Source organism: Accipiter gentilis, chromosome 6 (assembly GCF_929443795.1).
Source record: "Accipiter gentilis chromosome 6, bAccGen1.1, whole genome shotgun sequence".
Taxonomy (NCBI): domain Eukaryota; kingdom Metazoa; phylum Chordata; class Aves; order Accipitriformes; family Accipitridae; genus Astur; species Astur gentilis.
In genome coordinates, this window is record NC_064885.1 from 34,577,920 (window position 1) to 34,597,463 (window position 19,544).

The 19,544-nt window shown below is 40.6% G+C and overlaps 1 protein-coding gene across 12 annotated transcripts in view; it reads left to right on the plus strand.

Moving 5' to 3' along the window:
• LOC126039961 (guanine nucleotide exchange factor DBS-like) overlaps nt 1–19,544 on the plus strand; it is a 210,890-nt gene that overhangs the window by 116,127 nt on the left and 75,219 nt on the right. The gene's annotated exons all lie outside the window — the stretch shown is intronic.

Genomic DNA, 19,544 nt, shown 5'->3' on the forward strand with positions numbered 1-19,544 from the left:
TTGAGGGGAATGCCTGATTCACTGAAGTGCATCAATAAGAAGGCAATCTCGGTGATCAGTAGCCCGAGATGGAAGTATTTAAAGAACCAAACTTAAGCGCTATGAACGTGCCTTCTTTAAATACACTTCTGCGAAACTTTTGTAGAGGGAAAAACTAGGTTAAAAAAGAAGCTCATTCCAATTAAGTTGAAAAGCCACTATAACACTGCGCCTTGTACCGTTCATTGGAAATCTGAGATTTCTCGCCGAACATAAATATCAAACGCAAGCCGGTTGTGAATCTTCCATTCTTTCTCATGACTGTGATTGACCTGAATCATTCCTGACCTCATAATTGACTTTACAGAAATTTAACTACTGCATATCATGACAATTAGTTTCTGTCACTTTACAACCATAAATCTGACAACATCTTTGTGAGGTGAGGAATTATTTTCTTTTTACACACAAGGGAGACAATCGGAGATAGGAATACTATTGTCAAGGGCACCCAGCAAAAGTAGAGCAAGGGTAAAACCTGAGCAGTTAACGACCTCACCGAAGGATGTGTTGCTTTGTAATACAGGTTTTGTCTGGGGAAACTTCAAGGCCTAAGGAGTTTTCTGCTTGATCTCTCCTTTCTCCTGTTGTATGTCTTAATATGACTAAACACTTTATAGCAGCCTGCCCAGATTTCTCTTCATCAGTCTGATTCTGCAGTAAGACAAAATACAGATCTTTACAACTGGCAGTTCACCCTAGCAGGAAAAGTTTGTAGATCATTGTGTAAATTTGGCATGCTATCTAAGCAGTGTTTAAATAGCAGTAGAAATAACCTTATATACAAAGCATCATTCATTTTTCGTACCAAAATGATAATTGCTGATTCCTTCCCCAGTTCAGAGATGGGTTTTTTCATAGCTTTATTCTTCATTCTTTCTTTTAGGTGTCATCGCATTTGAGCATTTTACCAGTGATAAAACGGTCTCTTTCAGAAAGAGACATTCTCAATGATAGATATTTTAAAAACTCTAGAGCACCAATTTCTTGGCTGGTGATACCAGTTTATCCTGTTTTAATTTTCAGCTGAAATTGGTAAACCAGAGAGGAAAAAAAAAAAGATAGCAGGTGGATTCTTCCTTCCACAACTATCTGTAAAAAAAACCTAAACCATGATACGTTTATGCTTCATCCAAATCTGACTATAAGCATGCAGTTTTAACTTAATATTTTTAATGTGTAGGAGGCCAGCTGGCCGAACAGAAGCATGAAAAAGCCTGAACTTGGAGCCTTCCAAAGTCAAATGTTCCAAAGACATTTAAAAATTAAACCCCATATATTTCCGTGTTATCTGTTTCTTGATAACTCAGTTTCCAGAAAATACAGCTTCAAGGAGTCACATTTTCAAAATGAGGAGATACCTTTAAAATTTAAGGCGTGTGTATAGGGAAACACAATTCAGACATAATTACAAGATTCTAAGAACTAGGTCCATAGAAAGCAAAGTCAGAGGTATTTAAATTGTTGAACAAAAGCAACTGCTTCTAATCAGCACTACAAATAGACTTAGTTTGGTGTGACTGAGTTTGTCTTACAGTTGTGTCCACTTCTCTCCTGAAAAGTGCCATCTGCTCAAAGGATAAACAACCTTTCATTTGTGCTCACTAATTTCCTGTCTTGGTTGATCCAAATTCTCCCCAATTTAAAAAAGGCATCTTTGTCAGTGAAGTAAGCAGACTTCATCCTGCTTCTGACCAGAAATTACAGTGAGAAAGTTTCTAACTGTATCACTTCAGGGATTTTATTTTCCAGTAATTAAAAAAATGGACTTGTCTCTCTCTCTTTCCTTTTTTTTTTTTTTTTTTTTTTTAAACTGAAATCCTGTTAGGGTCAGATCCTCCGTTTAGATAAAAACTTACTTAGAAATAAAGCTCCACCTCTTCCTTTTCCCTACTAACTTTCTTAGGGAGGGTTTTTTTAGGGCATCACCCTTATTTGTTTATAAATTAAATCTTTAACACTCCATCCCAGCCATATCTTGTCCACTTTGGCCTCAGCCCTGACAGAGGTGCATAGCAGGTTGCATATCTAAACCAATAAAAAAGGAAACAGCACTTACAAAGCCTGCTGTTCTAAAGAGCACCTCACACATGTTTTTGTCCAGGAAACACCCACTCTGTGTGTGAATCACACCCTGTCATGCACTAATACAGTGCACCCAGGCTTTGGTCTTTGGAGGTGTTTAGAGACCAAAGTGGTTTATTGGCATAAGGACTGATGCTTGAGAACTGATGCCGGAGAGTACAGTCACATGCTTGCAGGAATGGGATTTTAGACAGCCTGATTCCTTGTATGTATACAGCCATCTGGCAGAGTTGGCCTCACCTCTGGCTGGAGACTTCAGGCCCTATTTCAGCATAAATAATGGGTTGATAAGATTCAACGGAACGGGGAGAAAGACCTAGATGTCACAATTTTGTAGAATGAATTCCAATTCCTGCAGATTTATGTTAAGCTGCTCTGCTGCTGCTGTTTTCTACTCCTGGTATGAGCAATGTCCTTTTAGCTATTTTTGCCCAGTGGGAGAGGAAGGTAGGAGGGAATTTCCTTAAAGCCATTCCTTTCTAGAAAAGTAAAAGTAACACAGAAGTCTGCTTACCCATGAAGTAATTTTACAAGGAGGTTAGGGTCAGACATCCGTCATTTAATGCTTCTGAGCTTTTGAGTCTACGCGGAGCCCTGACGAAGTCGCATGGTGCTCTCGGAGGGGTTGCGATAGGTGCCTGTGGCCCAGTTTGCTGCCTTCTTGATCACGTAGACCCATTCCCACAGGATGGACTAGCATGATCAAAGAGCATCTGTGTGCCCTAACTGTTGCGTTGTCCAGTGCAGCCCAGTATACAGAGTCTGGGCCTAAGATTCATGGGAGGACGTATTTAGTCAGTAGAAAGACGATTTTTAAATCCAGAAGCGCAGTTCTGTTTGATAAGCCAAACCAGCAGCCTCCATTCAAAAATCATAACGTCGGACTCATTGCCTTTACTTTCAGGTGGCCATCATAGTTCTCTTGTTATATCATATTCCGAGGGCCTTTTAGTTTGCATTTTCAAATCTTTCTGTGTATCCATGAGATGTTGTCTTGTATGAGAAATCTGAAGATCTTTCATATCACGTGACTCTGAGCTTAGACTGTAAATATGAAATAGTTGGGCATTTTTGATAAAATCACAAGGAAGGCAACCCTTTCTACTTCAATTACACAAATGGCTGTAGGCAGCCTGTATAGATCTTATTGTAGCAAACTGACCAAAGCTCCTGGAGTCCTAACTGCTGCACTCCTTAGTATCTTATATGCATTACCTACATTACTGCGATATTTTGCAATTTATGTTCAAACATTATTATGGGGAGCTGATTTGGTCAGATATTCTGTGGTATCATTTTATGAAAGGAAATCTGATTCATAGGTCTGTTCTGATGATGGTTTCACAATCAGTCTAGGCTCATTTAGGGCTGCTGCTTACTGTCCTTTCCTCTTTCTCTCCCCACTCCCACCCCCTGTAGTCCCTTTGTATCCTTTGTCCAGAGCTAGCAACTGTGCAATTAGTATGACTTTTTTTCTTTCTGTGAAGATAGTTTTGAGTTGGGTCAACTTGTCTTGCTAACCAGTTTATCTGAGTGTCCATGCTGGTGTACAATCACTGTCAAATGCAAGGGAGCTGGCGGGATGGAGTGACTGGGAGCATGCAGAGGTGCATATTTATTCCTTCATAGTAATGGAGTGGATAAACTGATCAAGAAACTGCATCCAAACAGTTGATATTGATCCCCATCAGATACAAAACTGAATTTCCTGCACATCTGGAGTATTTTCTGGTTGATTGGCTTTGGATCTGATTCACCCATCATTTTTCTCGTCCATCTTGCAACAAGGGCTGGGAGACCTTGCTAGTCAGTGTTAGTGCTTCACTTTGAAAACACAAAAGTATGACATGTTTTTCTGGACTTTCTGACCACAGCTTAACTCTTTTTTCATGAGATGACCCCCCAGATCTTGCACGTGGTGTTGATGTTATCAATGGGTTGTCAATATGGTCTTGACAGTGATCACTTATAAGCACAGCAGCATGTATATTGAAGCAATAGGTGTGGAGTGGCAGGAGTTACAATAGTGTTACTTGTGTCTAATTTTCATTCATGTCTATCACCACTGAATAATAAGATGGAAAATTGCAAGGCATTGGTGGTTTTGTACTCAGATGTGGCATGTCACGTAAGCAGCATAACCCCTGCTTTCTGAATTAAATTCTCATGAGACTGTAAGCTCTCCTAGAGCTTATATTCAGATAGAATCAACTTCATGAATGACCAGCTCTAGGGTTTGGAGTCTGAGGTATCATTTATGGGACTTAAATGAAAGAGAGTCCAGTTTATGAATATGGGATGGCCCTGGCTATTGCATATGCATGGAGCACTTCTGTACACATGCAATACAGTCTCCAAACATGTACACAGTCCAAAGTCATTGCTTATCCTCTGAACATGCACATAAAGTTTGCTTTACATGCTGAGGAAATCCGTGGAGCATCTGGCATGACTTCTGCACAGCAGCAGTCAGCTGTTACTTTGCAAACTCATCCTGGAGTGTGCAACCTGCAGGTCTATGCCTGAAGGTGTTTGCACCTTTAAATGACAGGTTCCAACTGCAGATTTGGGTATGATTTAAATTTAAGAATCCTTTAAATTCCATGTATCTTAATATCTGGGTCAGGCCTACCCTCAGTCTTACTGATCTAACAAGGACTGGGGAGGTTCATAAATACGTGCATCACCCTGAACATGGGAATAACTAAGTATATCACTGAATCATCAGGTTGTGTGGTAGAACAGGATAGCACTTCTGCCCTGGGTGAAGAATTAGAAACTATTTTCAGAATGAGAATATTGAGCCAGAGCCCTATTCTAAATCAGCAATAGCAAAATTGCACTGACATTAGGTCTGGGAATTGCTAAATTTAGGTGTGGACTGGTGTCAAAAATACTAGTAGCTCAGGGAGTGCTGCTAAAAGCTTTGGTGTCCAAGTGCTTGTTGGAATCATCAGAGCTGCGTATGGTAGGAGAGAAGAGCTAAGATCCCTGATTTTATTAGCTATTGGCCAAAGATGCAGAGTTTCTAGAGGAGACAGAGAAAAATCATAGAATCATAAAATGGTTTGTGTTGGAAAGGAACCAAACATCACCTAGTCCATCCCCCCCTACCACGGGGGGCAGGGACATCTTTCACTAGACCAGGTTGCTCAAAGGCCCATCCAACCTGGCTTTGAATACTTCCAGGGATGGGACATCCACAGCTTCTCCGGGCAACCTGTTCCAGTGCCTCACCACCCTCATCATAAAAGATTTCTTCCTTATGTCCAATCTAAATCTACCCTCTTTCAGTTTAAAACCATTGCCCCCTTGTCCTGTCACTACAGGCCTTGATAAATGTCTCTTTCTTATAAGCTCCCTTTATATTTTGAAAGGCCATAATATTGTCTCCCTGGAGCCTTCTCTTTTCCAGACTGAACAACCCCAAAAGGGGGAATGAGTTTCTGCTTTTATACAGCATAAATAAGATCCATTGCAAACATTTCCCTACAGTGTGTAAATGCAAGAGGTAATAAATTTCACAATGTAATGTAATGCAATGTAATATAATATAATGTAATATAATGAAATATAATATAATATAATATAATATAATATAATATAATATAATATAATATAAACTTCTATTACAATTGAGGTAAGGTGATTTTAGTGAGTGGTTGAGACATAAGTTCGTAAGAACTCCAACAGTGTGTCTTTCCAGTCTAGCTTCTAGACTCATGAAAACTTTCAGCTGGTAGAGGGGAAGAACTTGGAGCCTACATTTTAAAAGAGAAACTGTGTTCTTGACTTTATTGTTAGGCACAGAGAATTGTTTTCTTTCACCAGCCTTAATGAAAGAGCAGTCAGCAGGAGAAATTTCAAGAAGCCACTAGCCATTTCTTGTTTACCATCGTCTCTTTCAACCTTTACAAAATCTTTGTTTTCAGAGAAGTTTCCCTGTTGGGCAGATTGGCTCCAGCAGTTACAAGTCTAATTACAGCCTAAAGGGTTGGGTAGATCTTTGAAGTGAAGTGTATGCTGCCATGTAGGGAGATCTTGCTGCTGATAGAAATGTGTGTAGAATAGCAAGAGGAGACATATTCCTGCTATAGATCCAAATAGTTCTGGGGACTGGGAAAATTATTATGAACAGGAGATAAAAAATCTTATTGTTACAATACAGTGGTTTATTTAGTGTTCTGGAGGCTTCCTGAAATACTTGTGTCCTTGCTCCCAAAGAATCTGGGAGGTAGAGAAAAGCTGAAATAAATACTCTCAACATTCACATGCTTTCTTACAAAATTTGCACTTAATCAAGTACCAAAGAGGGATAAGCAGCCACTTCTGCTATTATCTCTCATACCTGCTTGCTGTTGGATACTAAGGTTATTTTAATACTCTTCTGAAATTCTAGGAATTCCTCAACTTGTTTTCTACACAGTTGTTCTGCTGCCTGCTGGCTCTGGGCAGGCTCCTGGAATGCAGCTGGCCACATGCACATACTGGATGGCTGGTTTGTTTTAGGCACATGGGGAGATTAGGATCAGAGGTATCTTCTGTCTTGCCCTGTGTCACAGGAACGTGTGTCCCCCACTTGAAAAGCATTGGAAATTTAGCAAGTATGTAGTTGATGGTGGGCAATCTGCATCCTCTATTGGATGGCTACTTCCTACGCCTGTCCAGGACTTTACTAATCTTCTGCTCTCTCCCATGCCCTGATCCATCTCAGGGTTTATAGAGCATATGCAAATAAAGGCTGCTTTGTGTTGGGCTGGGCTGGGATGCATCTTGTCTGAAGAAGCACATGCGGGCCTGCAGGCTCCTATGTTTGTTTCTCCCCTAACTGTAGCTATCTATATCACCTCTTCATAAAAACTTGCTTTGCTATGACGTAGCAGGTTGACAGTCCTTCGCCTTTGTACTTGCATGAAGGACACCTAGAAATCCCAGGTATCATAGGCACAAACCAAGGAGGAGAGGATGTTACTCAGCCCTGTTATCACTGCCAAGCTGATGGATGGGAAAAGAGAAGGAAAGGCACTGGTATGATTTTATACCACCTCAGATGGTGCTGCTTTCTCTTTAAAGGGCAGGACAGTGACAGTCTCCAGGCTAAGAAACCACTGAAACAAACTAGGAGCAATCACACCTCTCAGGGTATAAAATTCTCCAGACAGCTGCCAAAGCATACCTGTCTTCCCCACGCATGTTCACGCCAGTTCCAATGAAATCTGTTTTTAAACTGATCTGAAGTTAAAAACATGCAGCTCCTGTATGTCAGTTAGCTCATGAAGGAGTGCTGAGCACTTCACATTGTCGTTTACAGCAGCACAAAGAGCACACCATGTTGCCTAATCAGGATGTCAGTGATTTGCACCCACACTGGGCTGACCTAAATAATTGCATGGTTTGCAGGACAGTAGCAGGCAGGACATAGCAGATGGGAAATCACTCAGTCCTGTGTAGCTAGTGATGCAATGGAACAGTGATTTATCAATTGCACTCTTCAGTAAATCACCACTGGCTTGACTTCCTGCATTTAACAAGCTGCTCATTAACTGGGAATATAATAACAGGTTTGGAAGATTTGTGACATATTCATGTTTAGAATGCTGTATTTACTTCTGAAAATTCACTTACATTTTTTCATCCGGCAGGAACATTCTTTCCTCACAAGGGTCTACCCAGGAATGCTGTTCTATATAGTATCCCTTGTGTGTCAAGCAGATCCACTGCAGACTCTGCAAAGTTCCAGTTCCTATCCAGATTATTCAATACACTGTTGCTGATCTTTCTCTGTAGCTTCTAGTGGGAAGTGGTGAGCAATTGCATTGTACATCACTTTTTTATATATATTATGATGATGATTATTATTATTATTTTCCCTTCCTTTTCTGTCCTATTAAATTGTCTTTAGCTCAACCCACAAATTTTACTTCCTCCCCCCCCCGCCCTCAATTCTCTCCCCCATCCCACTGCAGGGGTGAGGAGTGAGTGAGTGGCTGCGTGGTGTTCAGCAGCCTGCCGGATTAAACCACTACATGCTTTATTTGCATTTCTGCATTTGCATATTTGCATTTACTACAAACCTGCCTTCAAATGCTGTTGCCTGGTTAACAGCCATGTTGGACAAACTAGTATGGACGGTCTTGCCCTTACGGCATCTGACCTGAATTAGAGCTAAATAACGTGGCAGCGAGCGTGCTGTGCTTGATAAAAAATGTATAGGTTCTGTTTGTCTGTGCTGATCCCTCACTAGTACCCTCAGGCCAGACTTACTGGGTGGGCAGAGGACACCAAGAGTTCCAACATCTGTAACAGCTCTCCGTGGTGTGGCATGCTCTTACCTCTTCCAGTCACCATTGCAACTGCACCCAGCTCCAGTTCTAACTACAAACACTGAAGTGGCAAACTAGACATTTCCCATGTGGGCAAGGCTTGTGTAAGACCTGTAACAGCCACTGAGACTGATAAACCAAGCTTCCTATTCTTCCAGGGAAAAGAAGCAGAGGAATGGCAGTCCTGGATGAGCCCAGAAATCTATCTGTCCCATTGTATTATCTTGGACATTGGCCATTAGCAGCTGCTTAGACAAAAAAGTAAGAAACAGGGGTAATACTGTTACTCAAATACTGGGTAATATCCTCCCAGTTTCTTGCAATCTGCAATTATAAGAGTCTTCTGTAAAGTGGCCCTTTGAACGCATTTTCCAGCTGGAATATATCCTACAGTTCTCTAAAGCTGCTTTCTAAGTTTGGAATATCTTCCAGCAGAGAGTGTCTCTCCTTCCTTCTCTAAGTTTATGACTAAATTCTGCAAGCTGCATTCCAGAGGTGTGGTAGACAGTTGTCCAAAGTATAGCTTAGTAAATGGATATGGAGGTTGCCAAGAGCTGTGATTCCCAGCCACTGCTGGCTGGAGTGTGGGAGCTGCAGATGGTATGGATGTATGGTCCTTGCCTGCCCCTCTGCCCCAGATTACCGCTGTGGAGAAAGCATGACACACACACAGAAAGGATGCGTTTGCTCCTCAGCCATGGCAGTTCACAACTAACTTACTGATATAAATTTGCCAAGAAGAGGTTAACCAAAGTGGAATATGTGTTCCAGCTGCTCCCATAAATTCCATTTTAGCTTGTCAGAATTTTCTTTCCCTGTTCCATTCACATTGTCATGTAACTAACGCCTGGTTTATTTCCCCCAAGCCCCACAGAATACTGATTCTTGAGGACATTTAAAAGCAGGGTATATCCAAGAGATCTACCAAAGCTTGGGCAGGAGGACCGTCGATTTTAAATCTGGGACAATGCTGTGTCCTGTTACAGGGAGAAGCGGATTTTGCAGGATGGATTTTCCTTAGGGTCGCATCTCAGACTGAAATACAAACCCACACAGGAGCTAAGAATCTTCACCAAATCCATCCCCTCCCTTCCAAGTGCAACGTGCCCTTCTCTGGTCTGTCCTCTCCAACGTAAACTCAGGGCTGTCTGTAAAATCAATTATGATTAATTTTAATAATAAAACTAATTCCTCCTTCTACCTAAACAGCCTTCCAAAATCTCTGAGAACAAAGCTGTCAAGAGCAGATTTGCTATAAGAATCAAAACCACTGGAGCACTCCTCTTCCTCCAGCAGTGGGCCCTTCAGGATAGTATTTGTGTTGCCAATTGCATGAAGTGAACAATTGTTTCATGTTGAGCTTCTCTATCCCAATCCAAAATGACTCTGCACGGCACAAAAGGTCCTTGCAGGGACAGGATGAGTGAGTACCACAGGCATGAGAGATGTTAGTCGCATCACCTAACACAGGTGCTCTGGAGTAAGAGATTGGGGTGGTGTAGGAATCTGTATGGAGTAGAGTCACATGTGCCTAGATCCTTCACTGTCACACCAGCTCAGCAAGGATACCCACCTGAGATTACACAGAATTTTGGAGAGAGGCTGTGGGCATGTTTTTGGTTTACTTAGAGTCTGAGCTGTAGTAGTCAACGTGAATTCTCAGTATAAATAGTTCCCATTAAGCTTCCTTTAACCTACTTTGGGTTTTATTTTTTTGGACTTGTCTGTTTGAAAGTTTTGTGGTTTTACTGTTGTAACTTTTGCTTTTATTAAAAAAGCCCTTTTTCAAATATCACGCTTTACCACTCCGTGTGGGAAAATCCACAGCACTGTCAGCCTTTATCAGATTTCTTGCTCAATGAGGTCAAGTGGTATTTGGATATTATGTCTACAAAGGAATGGAAAAAATATACTGCATGTAAACTGAAAGTAGTTTCTGTTTTAAAAGTCAGGGCGAACATGGAAAAAAGCTGTTAAATAGTTTTTGCAAAAGCCAGAAACTATTACATATCTAGAGATCTTTCACCTGCTCTATTTCCAACTTTTAAGAAAAAAGCATCCAGGAAGGAAATGGCTTCCAGAACACAGGAACTCTGTGAATTTCCCACAACTCTAGGACATGCAAAATCTGGAATGCTTTATTTTAGAGGTCTTACCTTTTGAATATAATCTGTGACTGTATGTTCTAGTCCTTATTAGCTAGAAGCAAGTAAGAGGGTAAATCTCAACATAAGTATATTAATAACATTAATTTAATTTTTATACATATATGTATGAATTTATATTTTTATATTTTAAAAAGCAGTGAGTTTCCTTTGTTGGCTGGTAAACTTGAGTACCCATAATGACTTCAGTTTAGCAGATCAAATCCATTCTTAGGCAAGTGTAGTGAAGAATTACTTCTTTCTCCCCTATCCTCACTTTAAGTCCTTTATGCAATATACTTTCCTGTAGTAAATGAAAGATCCAGCTATACTAGATCTCCCTGGCCCTAAGAAATCAGAATGTTTGCTTTTGGTTGGATAATATTTCTAAGGAAGAATAGTGAAATTTGAGTAATTAAGTTAATTCTGTGGCCGGTATGTAAATACTTATAATCTCAAGCAAGCAAACAGTGCTAAGAAATTACATGGATGTCTCCACAGTATGGGAGCAGCCTGTTAACCTGCAGTGTCTCAGTTACATGCAGACATTTTACAAGCATGTGTGTGTGTAGTAGGTTGTATGGATAACAATCTACCAACAACCTACTACAATCTACTAAAATATGGCCTAATACCACTTAGCAGTTACATTAGTAGCAAATTTGATCTATAGATTATTCACCTGCTTTTAGCTATTTGATTACTCAATGCTGAAATATCACAGAGCTAGATGTATCTTTATACAAATAGAAATGGCGCAGCTGCAAGGTTAAAAAACCAAAATCACAAGGTGGGCCTGATGGGTAGTTCACAAATATGGATAGTTGACAAATATTTACTCAGCTACTTGGCATGTTATTTTGGCCTACAGTAAGGACCAGTCTGCAGCATCCACATTGTCTAAAGCTAGCTCAAATTTCTGTACAGAGCTGCATCATTTCAGTGTACATGCACAGCTGAGATGAGAAACAACTCTTGCTTGACTTTTAGTCCTCTATTCATATTATTCCTCTCTGTAGGTGACTTAATTAATTTGCCTCTCCATTAACAACTATGTTCTGGTTCCTATAATGTAGGTCAACTAATTAAGATATATAAAAATATTTCCCCAAGGTCATTTGTTTTGGGAACAATGAATGTGGGACAATTCCTTATATATGAAGAGAACAGATCATTTCAGAAGCAGCAAAATATTATAAATGGTGACTTAGGTGGTGAAATATATTTCTAACAAAGATACAGTCCTTCTGCTCAGAACTTCCATAATAATTTGAGCAAATCCATTTGATGTTGCAGCAGAACAGAATCACCTAGGCAGGCAATTACAATATCTTCACTAAGGGACACTAATTTCCAGACGAGATGGAGCGTACAACCTAAATCCCTTATGTTTCTCAAAGTTAGTTGCAGCCATGAAATGTACTTTAAGAGCAATCATTGTTCTTTCAAGGCATTGCTCTTTTTCATTAAAAAAAAAAAAGGAATATGTGTCAGAGAATTCAGAAATGTTTTCTATATCAACTAACAAATATAAAGTTCCATTCAAACAAATGTTCTTATGTCCAGAGTGATCTTTCATTCCACTTTAGCAAGTAAAGTACAGCAACTGACTCATTACTTAAATTTCACTTGACCTGTTGCACAAGCTCAGCTGAGAATACTTCTCGAGTAGAAAAGGCACTTTTGGCCCTGTGAGAAATGAAAAAAAATTCCTCTTAAAAGCAATTATGTAGGTGGAATGGAAGTTTCCTCTATGCAGCAGCTTACATGCTGTCATTTCTTTTGATTCCATAGCACAGAGATAATTTTGAGATTTTAAGATTAGACCAGTCTTAGAATTTATTGTAGCAATTTCTAATTCAAAACTGGATGTGCTAGTGATTGCTGGTTCTATTTACACCAAGACAGTGAGATTTTCACCATTTACTACCTACAAAGGAGATACCATTGCAAAAAATGTAATTTTGTTAGATTTTATTTACATTCAGAAATAGAAATTTAACAACACTTAAGACTAGCCGGAGTGCTGGGCCAAGAAGGTCTTTACCACTGTGCTCATTTTTGCAGGCCAGTGAAATTTTCACTCTCACATCTCTTATGTCCAACTCTATCCAATGTTGATGTTTATTCTAAGTATATGTATCTGTTGCACTGCACAAAGTTCTGTTCAGTCCTTTCTCTTGTTTTTGAAGCCTCAGGTATTAAAAGAGACAGCATTTTCAATTTAAGTAGATCACTATCTAAATTAGATATATTTATAAAAGTAATGTTTATTTTATTTTTATTAATTTAATAAATTCAGCTGAGCATTTTGCTCTTGCACACTGGTATTCTGCTATTTCAGCTGTTGAAAATATTAAATTTTCATCTTCCAGGCACCATGCATTTTTGCAAGACAGATATGGAGTACCCATGTGCAAGTGCCACTTTTGCTGGCTCCACATCAGTCATGCAGACAGGTTTTCTGTAGCGTAATAATTTTGGAGCACCAATTATGATTTATGGGTAGGGGGGTTTTTGTGTTTTTTTTTGTTTGTTTTGTTTTTGGTGTTTTGGTGTTTTTTTGTTGTTTTTGGTTTTTTTTTCAGAAAAGGTCACTGGTTTAATTCTATTTGATGGCTCCAATTCTTCTTCTGGGAAAAGACTTCTTATAAGGACAGGCACCTGTGATAGCAAATCCTGGCATAGAAAGAAGATCTGTGAATGGGAGTGAGCCAATGAGTTTGTTAGAAAAGAAGCACAGCTATGGAAACAAAAATCCTGAATTAGTTCTATGTTGCCATCTGAGCAGGATGCACAAATAGTAACTGTATGAGCAAAAAGCCACTGAGATTTAGCCAGAGGAGATATTAATAGGTTGTGGTAGTCTCTGGATATTATTTCTGCTTAGTGCTTCATTATATTTGACACGGGTTTTTAAGGTAGCACATGTCACAGCAGAGAAACCATCTGACACTGCTCCTGCCAGAATTATCGTGATACAGACCTGCATAACCATAGAATAGAATCATGGACTCATTTAGGTTGAAAAAGACCTTTAACATCATTGAGTCCAACCATTAACCTAGCACTGCCAAGTCCACCACGTCCCTAAGTGCCACATCTACAGGTCTTCTAAATACCTCCAGGGATGGTGGCTCAACCGCTTCCCTGGGCAGCCTGTTCCAACGCTTGACAACCCTTTCTGTGAAGAAATTTTTCCTAATATCCAATCTAAACCTCCCCTGGTGCAACCTGAGGCCATTTCCTCTCGTCCTATCTCCAGCCACCCGACAGAAGAGACCAGCACCCACCTCGCTACAACCTCCTTTCAGGCAGTTGTAGAGAGCGATACGGTCTCCCCTCAGCCTCCTCTTCTCCAGACTAAACAACCCCAGTTCCCTCAGCCGCTCCTCATAAGACTTGTGCTAGAGACCCTTCACCAGCTTGGTTGCCCTTCTCCGGACACGCTCCAGCACCTCCATGTCTGTCCTGTAGCGAGGGCCCCAAAATCGAACACAGTACTCAAGGTGCAGCCTCACCAGTGCTGAGTACAGGGGAAAAATCACCTCCCTGCTCCTACCGGCCACACTATTTCTGATACAGACCAGGATGCCATTGGCCTTTTTGTCCACCTGGGCACACTGCTGGCTCATATTCAGCCGGCTGTTGACCAACACCCCCAGGTCCTTTTCCGCTGGGCAGCTTTCCAGCCACTCTTCTGCAAGCCTGTAGCGCTGCATGGGGTTGCATGACCAGACACACCTGGGGAGCTTGGCCAGCCATTCAATTATGTTTCCTTTTTTTCTCTTATTAAGGGAGAAGGAAGGAGGAAGAGTTATTAATATATAATGGGCTGGTACAAGTCTTCTTGATGGTCACTGTGGTAAGGACCTTCCTAGTAGTGTGCTCTCAGTTACCAGAAGAAGCCAACTCATACAAATACCTATTGACAAAGTTTTGTTGCAATAAGGCAATGCAGAGCAGGATTAGTTTATACTTGGTTAGCAACATTGCTAGCTGCTATTCGCACAATCCAGAGGAATATAAATAGCTACATTTGGGCTAAATGTCAGCACAGGCAGTGACAGATAGAGAAATGCACCACTACAAGTGAAAGGTGCTAATTAATACCAGCACTTACCTCAGTTTCAAGGTTTCACTTATGACATTGGCTAAAACCAAGTCTCCTCCTGATGCTTTGCTGTCCTTTGCAGCTCCTACATTCTCACCCCTGTTGGAGAGAATCCTTTATGCAGTCATTTTTTTACTTCACTTCAGCATGGCATGACTAACCTGCCAGTGGTCAGAGAGAGCACTAATGACAAAGTAGAAATAATTTTCCTATTACTTTCTCCTTTCTTATCACCCTTATTGTGCTGGCACTGCAGTTCCCCTCAAAGCCAGGAGTGGCAGAAACTAGCTCAATGTGCGATAATCTCAGCAGTGCTGCAGGGCCACAGGATGCCATGGTTGCCAAAACAAGAATAATCTGCCCAAAGCAAACTGGTGTGAAATCACACCTGTGGGAAATGTGGTCTTAGTAGTAATGAAGGCCATGATGTTTCATTAGAAACCCAGATCAATAATTCAAAGAAATGTGAGCTAGTTCATGCACTTTAACTGTTTCCCATAACAAGAAGTTTCCTTTGCTGGAGGAACATCTGACAACATCGCATCAGTGGGTCTGTGTGTGATCTCTTCCTGCCACAGCCACATCCTAATTCTGCCAAGTTACGGTAGCTGCAAAGGCTCTGCCATACAGGGTGCTTTGCCAGGTTAGTGGTGGCTGAGCCCTCTCTGCTAGGACACATAATAAACTCCCTCCACAGAGGGAAAGCTGGCCTTGGTTTCCTGAGCAGTGTTTCACGTCACTGTTTCCACACCAGGAAAGCTAGGTGTGGTCAGGTATTATTGGGACCAGAATATTCCACCTTTGGAACTCTTCTGATTTGTTGAGTCTCTCTTTCTCTGGCGAAGGAGCAAGTATACTCCAGTGGAATTAAGGTTTACTGGCAACAAGGATGCCTACAGGTAGGATCTTACAGATTTCTGGGACTCCGTGGAAACCTTAGACCTTCAGGTCAGATGCCTAATCCTTCACCATCTGTGCTGAGATGACCTGCTTACTTGGCAATGATCTTGGTGAGGAACTATCCTTGTGAGAGCTGCCCATAAACTTCAGCCAATTCAGGTTTGTTTTCTTTGGAGTGCTGCCATCCAAACCACATAGTCTTGTAAAACGTCTCTGAAGTGAAAGAACAATGGAGTGTGGAAGATCTCCCCTCTTCTTTACCTCACACAACCCAGTTACACCTGGTTTTTCTCCAGTTTCCAGTCACCAAGGGGAGTGTTGGGGTCTTTGCTGTAATCACAACGCTGAGTCCAAAGTCAAGGCTGCAAGCTGCTTCTATTCGGAAATTACCTCCGAATCCTCTCACACACAGCCAACTGCAACAAGTGTGTTTATAGGATGCAAGTTCTCATACTTACTGGCCAAACCATGAACAGTCCCTTAGCACCAAGGGCAAGTTTTCAAGAGGTCTCTCCTGGCTCCATCTCCTTTCTTCATGTTTCTCTGTGAAGGGGAAAGCAAATACAAAAGCAGGTGGGGTGGCAGATACATCAGTGCTGCATCTGCTGCTACCTCCAAGAGACCAGTCCCTGGTTTAGGCTGGTGAGGAATGTATGTGACAGCACTGGAGGCTGCAGAAAAGCCCTCTGAAGCTGATAGAAATCTGCAGGACACTTTGCTATGTAGTTTGGACATGGACACAGAAAAAAGAGAGACACTGAATGAACTGTGAGCTAAGTTTAAAACTCTTAACTACAGTAGGGCCCATATCTCTGCTCTGCCATTGATTAGCTTATGTTCTTAATTTTTCTGATATGCTTTTTCATTCCTTCACTGTTTCACCTTTTGTTTAATTTCTGATATTATTGACAGAAACATTAGGGTGAACCCTGGTGCCTGTACTTTCTTCTTAGCAGTTAGAAAGGCAATGGTTTAGTTGCATTTGTCTTCATTTCTTATCTACAGTCCAATGTCCTGTTGCTTTTAGAAACAATGTATGTTTGCATTTGCAGTATTAGCTTTCTCCAAATGTTGGACAACGTAAAGAGGATTTATGATGTAGCTGGTCACCAGAAATTACTTCTAACCTAGTCATCCTTGCTGAGACCGTACAAGGGAAAAAGGGAGTTGGAAGAACCGCCTGTGACAATAGTCCTGTCAATTGCTGCATCGTCTTTTCCTTAAACTTGATACTTGCAGCAGGTGCATGCTGAGTTACCCTTCCTGCCCCATGACATCCTGGAAGAGATGACCATTTCACATTTCACCCCTCGTGGCTTGATGTGAATCAGATGATGTCACTACCAGTTTTCTAGGCCATTAGACTATCTCAAATGCCATTAAATCCCTTGTGCCATATAGTGATCTCCCTACTTCATCATTTACCAACCTAGCATGCTCACACAGTGAGCATAAAAGTAGCTCTTTTATACCCTCTTAATGCTTTTCTCCACAGCAACAAGACACACTTATGCAGCTTTTTAATTTACTGTTCTTAAATTGCATCTTTGTCAGGGCAATTCTAAGGTCCGTGGAAGGTCCTTGACCAAGTACACAGCTTTATATTGTTAACAGTTTGACAAGAGAGTGATTCATGTACAACAACCTTTAATGTTTGAGATTTTGCTGCTATGGTTATTATTTGGAGAGCAATTCAGGTAAGTTACTCCGGGTCCGCTGGAGCTAAGGAAGGCTCTTTTCTGATGGGTTTGTGCTGAGTGTTCCTGGTGGCTGCTGTAGCACCAACCCTGTTAGAGAAAGAAACAGAGAATAACACTTTCAGAAGAATAGTGTTGTAATGATATAAAATAACATCCGGAGACTGTGGGATGGTTACAGGTAGAGATAGATGGATTTTATCATGCAACACTTCCAACCAGTGGCAGCCTTGGGAATAGAATTTGCACCCACCAGCTCTTTGCAGAAGCATGAGAGGTATTCTGCTTTGGGGACAGTGGGAGGCTTAAGCATACAGCTCCTGTGTTCCAAGTAGGAAATCCCAGAGATGTACTTGGCTATGGGTACTAAGAGGCAAGTGTAAAAACAGCTCTAAAGCATGTGTGCTGAGTCTGACAGAATGCTGGATGTTTGGTCAAAATCCTCTTTTTTCACGTGGACACAATTTGTGGGTGGTAAAAGACTAAAGGTAAAAACAAAAAAACCAACAACACCGCCCCCCTGCCCCAAACCCCTGAGCAGTGAAGGCCTTATTTAGGCAGCAAATCCTGCTCTCTCACTGTGGAGAAGTATTGGAAAATGATTACCCGTTATGTACAGACTCATGGTTTAGAGATACAAAGCTCTTGAACTCTAACCAGGAGCTGAAGAAATACCATCATGGTTTTGTCTTCGTTTCATTGTTATTGAAACTGAGAGGATAAAATGGCTAGCACCACCTTTACAAGAAGTGAAAGGATTAGTTAAGTTTTTCATAACACTTAAAAAGCTAAGGCATTTGCTCTTAATATAAGTCTACATACAGAATTAAGTTAAATAATAAAATCAAATCTTCTTAAAGAATTGTGTTAGATTTTATAATAACCCCATAACTACAATAGCAGTATCTTAGGAGTCCCACAGAACTTCCTCTAATAAAACATTCCTCATACATGATTTTTTTTTTTTTTTTTAATGCTCTGAATGGACAAAGTTTCCAAACAAAATTAGTATTAGTAAATCAATTAAAAAACCAGATTTCTTAAAATGGGGATTCAAGAGCTGGTACTCTATGTTAAACCAGGATTCAGAAAAGATTAAAAGAATTCATTTTTGCTTCATCTTTCATAGAAAGCTGGATAGTAAAATATCCTAAAGGCCTCTGTTCTACTTATTGGATTACATTCAGTTGCGCTTTTGACAGGCACCACACTGTTGTTTGTTTATGACAGTTACTAGGAAACCTATGGACTAATAATTTGCTTTTCAGGTATAATTGTTAGCTAAGGGTTGGGTTTGCTTCAGAGTCAGTCCTGATGTAATCTGTTAGGTTACAGACTAAATAACATCTGGAAGATCTATGTCTTATTTGCAGGTAAATAAGCATCTTTCAACAGTAAGATGAACTTAAAATCAAAGATTAATTTAAAACTTAAAAACATTAAGTTTCTGTCGTGATTTTGTCATGCCTGCTCTGTTGTGTTTTTTTAAACAATGCAGCAGCTCTTTGGAAATGTGAATTGTGAGCATTAAATAAACCTCACGAAGTTCCAATTGCTGCAACATGAAATTTTAGGTCTTCTGGATCTGGAGAACAGAAATAATAAACAGAATTTGATATTTCCTTAAGATAAATTTAGGTTAGAGCTGAAGTTAAAGATGATATTTCAAAACTTATAACTGATGGAACAACCTTTTCAAACAGTGTCAAACCTGTTCTCCAATTCATGAAGTAAGCGTGGAGCAGTAGTTCTTAGGTCTACCAAGGGAACCAAGAATATAACCATGCTTTGGCTCTGAAGAGTGCTAAAAGTTAAAATATTCTGTGTATCATTGCAAAGACCATAGCTGTGTACGCAGGTAGGATGTATGCACGGTTTCTATGGCCACACTGTTGTGCCAATGCAAATATGAAGTTTGCAGAGGAAGTTATACTTGCATGTGTCTGTTTTATTTTATCTGCTATTAGCTGCCTACCCGGACAACTGAATCTCCAATTTCTCTACTGAAGCTGATAGCCAGAGTGACAAATAAAATTTGAACTGCTTAGTTTGAAGTAGATAGTGACCACCAAACACCTGTCTGATTCAACAAGTTCCTGCCACTAGAGTTTGTGTTGTAGCTCGATAACCATTAGTGGCTTGAGCTTGATGAGGTATGTTAGTTCAGTTTATAGCCAGCCTACGTTTTTGACTCCAGAAACAAGTTGTGCATTGTCCTCATGATTTCTTTGCAGCACTGCAT